Raw genomic sequence first — 4056 nt, forward strand, 5'->3', positions numbered from 1 at the left:
CATGTGAGGTGAAGTCGTGGGGCTGTGTCCCTTCGCCCCCAGCCCCAGGAGAGCTTCTTCAGTTACTCATTCCGTCCCATAACGTAAAATGTTTTTTTGACACTAATGTGGTGTTAAAAAATGTCTTACATTATGGAACGGAGGGAGTAGCAAATAGCAGTAGACTAGGGTTTATGTAGAATCGTAATCGCTAATGAGCAGTCCCTGAACCTGTGAACGTGCTATGCTCCCGAACTGTACTGATGTGGTATATGACAGCACCAGGCTGTTTAATCCGACTTCTGAAAATGTTGTGCTATGCTGCTTTCGTCGTCAGCTTGCTTTACGTACAGTTAAATATCTTGCAACCGTCGATCAGAACTTCTTTGAAAAGATTGTTTTTGTTCCAACTCTAACATATTTTTCTTTTCTTTGCCAAGACAATCCAACAACAAATTAATAGCCTTCACATGCCGCAGTTTGCAATCGATCACTTCAGCAAACGGACCATAATGTGCAAAATCATTTCAACCAGAGTATATATGCTAACTAAGGCATCCAGGCAAGCAGGGAGCTGGTAATGTGTTGGAGCCCTTCGTCATGATTCATGAGCACAAAAGCCTCTCTGTGACCGGACGCAAAGACGCCGGCCTGAATTGGAGATTGCATCTGATCTCTAGCTTGGCCTAGCATAGGCCGTACTTGGCGTGTCACAGTTGGAGCATTTTTTGGCCGATAGGGTATGCGGCCAGACAAGTACATGGGATGAAAATAGGAAGAGAGATTTATCAAGGTTTGGACCCTCGTTGAAGAGTTAATATCTTACTCTTTGCTCGTGTATATTGCTTGTGTATAAGGGTTACAATGATAAGGGATTGAGCAAAAACCTCTAAGGATTTGTGTCTCGACATCTAACTTAGCACCGGCTTATATGGGTACCGGGTCTAGGGTTACACGATCCTGGTCGGCTTGGAGGAGTCATCCTGGACGCCGGCCGTCTTGTCGTGTACTCCAATTTTGTGGGTCCACCTTGTTATAGGGTCACGGGTCGGGTTAATCAGCCTAGGGCATAACCAACCTAGGGGGCCCAGGCCGGCCTACTCAGGCTAGCTTCCGGTTCAGTGAGGCATCCCTGAGCCGTAACAGTGTCAACCATCATACTTGAAGCAGTGACGTCGAAAGACTTGTGGATTTGAAATGTTTTATTTGGCATGCCTGGTTCTCACAATGATATCAATGTGCACCAGCGATCATCGTTGTTCAACGAGCACAACTATAAGATGAGAGACTACCTTACCGATGGTATCTACACTCGGTGGGCAATGTTTGTGAAGAATATATCCAAGCCGGGAGGTTAGAAACAATGTCTCTTTGCACAATTGTAAGAGGGTGCTAGGAAGGATGTGCAGAGGGTGTTAAGGGTGCTCCAAACTTGTTGGGTATTGTTCATGGAGCTGCAATGATGTGTGAACAGAAGATATTGTAGCAGTTGATGACATGTTGTGTAATCTTGTACAACATGATTCTGGAGGATGAGTGTGGAGGGGAGCCCGCACACATGATTTTGAGAAGCCCGGAGTACATGTCCGCCTCCCGGAACAAGATGCGAAACATATACTGAACTTTCTAGAGATGCATCAACAACTTATGAAGCATATATAGACCCACACTGAAAATCAATAGATTTTATGTTTGAATTGCGCACTCCAAATAGATTTTATGTTCGAACTATGCATTTTTATATACAAATGTGCGATATCTTTGTATCTTTGAAGGGTTGACGTGCATGTATTTACATGGATTTAAAATTTCGAAGGTGAAAGTTACAATTGCAAAAAAAAAAAGACATTTGTGCGGCGGGTTCGGCGTGCGTCAACATTTAGGGACTTGGATTTGGCTATTCAGGTTGTAAATGCTCTTACCCACACGGCTGTACGCATGTAGCCCACTCTCTGACCCTCTCGTGTCCAAGGAAAGCAGAGGAGCTGTCTTCACGTACGAGTTTGAGGGACTGGGATCCAGTGACTTGCCTCTAGCAAGTCACGTTGTAACTGGCCCCCTCTCATCTGCCGTCCAATACAGATCCAACGCATGAGATTGGCCCAAAGCAAAACAGCCCACACCTACAGACTTGGCAAAAGCACAACTGCACAAGCATAGAAACAGGGCCGACATGGCACTCAAACCTCTTCAGATTGCCCATTTTCACAAATTCTAATGCTAGTACATAATGACAACAGCAGCAAAGCACCAAGATATTCCAAATTACATATTTCACAGCCACATTTGGCTTAATAAAAACACGAGAAAACTGTCCAAATTGCATATTATGTACGGCAGCAACACAACACTGGAACCTGTCCAAATTGTATGGTTCTCAGCCTACACTTGCAGGATTAGTGAATACAGAAGAAACAATGCCAGTAAAGTAATGGAACCTTTTCAAACTGGACAATTTTGACACTGAACACTGGATATATTAGGCCAGTATACTTGTACACTTGGCTATAGTTTAATCCAAAGAGTGAACCATATGCACACACGAGGAGAGATAGGCCACATTAGACCGATTCTAGCAGTACTCAGCATCCAAATTATGCAACAACAGTCTTGCTACTGGACAATCACCGGAGTACATAGATTAGGCTGTTTCACTTGTACACTTAGGCCACAAAAGATTATAGTTAGCCCCAAAATACTATTCTTAACTCTGTCCAAAATACTAGTATCTAATAGACTTGCACATGCTAAAATAAAATCATGATCATCACAAGGTTTGCGCTTTGGCTCACGATCAGTTTGCGCTTTCCTTCTAGTGCCCACATTGGAACACACAAATCTGTGTGAAGTCGCTTTTCCATCAAATTTGCTTAAGTCAATGCATCTTTTCCTCACCATATTCTACCCAAAACACCGAAGCCTCATCCGAATCTATGAACCTCATACCAACTTGAGGTGTCATCTTGCCAATTTCTGCCATTGCACAACACTTTCAAAAATGCATAACACCCGAATTCTGCCAAAATTCAAAACAACATGTATAATTAGTGGTCGACCGATCTGCTTATTAAACAACGCAAGAGGACAAACACGGATACAAAAAATGAAGCATTGGAATCTTCTAAATTGAAATGCATACTGCCATCAGTACATATACAGGATTGGGTTTCATGTGCACATTACTTAACAAAAATGGCAGCGAAGCAGAAAATGTGCAGGTTTTCTTGCCCTGTCTGATTTGTTACTTGTTACTAAATCAAACAAAGTTTCAGACATGGGATGTTGTATACTTGTTACTAATCAAACAACAATGCAGAGAAGCTATCTTGTAGTATACGGAGTACTTCCATTGCACCATGAGAGATAAGCTACAATTTCAGAAAGGCGAGTCAAGATGCTGCAGATATGCAATTTATTAAGATAAAAAAAAAGCAGTCAAGCAGAACATTTAGTGCATTTATACAGCTGATCTGGTGTACCAGTAAGAACAACTTCAGCCAAAGTAAAAATTCAGAAAATGTTGCAGTCTGAATATGAACAACGGGGACTCACGACAGAATCATCCGGAGAGGTTCCCGTCGAATCGCCCGGTGCAGTGCCAGCGGATCTCCTCCCTCCTCTGCAGCGACGCCGGAGCCCCTCGTCGCTCTCCTCCATGGAAGCGTAGCTCCTCCTCCGCGACGGCGCCGAGCTGCCTCGCTTCCAGGGGCACTTGCGCAGCTTTCCTCTCTCTCCCTAGACTCTCCCCTGCGTGCCGGCTCGCCTTCCTCTCCTCCGCGACGGAGACGGTCGCCCTCAACCCTCTCGTCCGCGCCGCGGCCTCCCGCCAAATCCCTAGCTTCTGCCCGCCACCCTCGTCCGTCCCTGTTAGCTGTGGCTTGGTTTCACTTGGGCCAATCTCACACGTTGGATCTACATTGGATGGCAGATGAGAGGGGGCCAGTTACAACGTGACTTGCAAAAGGCAAGTCACTGGATCTCAGTCCGAGTTTGAGGGGGTGTGGTTTCCAGTTTCAGCTAGCTTCCCCGGCACAACAGCTGGTGAGGAACGATGATCTGCCCATAAATAAAGCAAAC

General features: G+C 44.9%; 1 long non-coding RNA gene across 1 annotated transcript; it reads right to left on the bottom strand.

Annotated features, from left to right (window-relative positions):
• Nucleotides 1-2612: 2612 nt before the first annotated feature.
• On the bottom strand, nt 2613-3813 carry LOC119367495. Its single transcript, XR_005176329.1, has 2 exons — nt 3532-3813; nt 2613-2995 (listed from the first exon to the last, which is right to left on the bottom strand). It is a non-coding gene; the product is annotated as an uncharacterized LOC119367495 (long non-coding RNA).
• Between the last annotated feature and the right edge of the window lie 243 nt (nt 3814-4056).

This window comes from Triticum dicoccoides, chromosome 2B, assembly GCF_002162155.2.
Source record: "Triticum dicoccoides isolate Atlit2015 ecotype Zavitan chromosome 2B, WEW_v2.0, whole genome shotgun sequence".
Taxonomy (NCBI): domain Eukaryota; kingdom Viridiplantae; phylum Streptophyta; class Magnoliopsida; order Poales; family Poaceae; genus Triticum; species Triticum dicoccoides.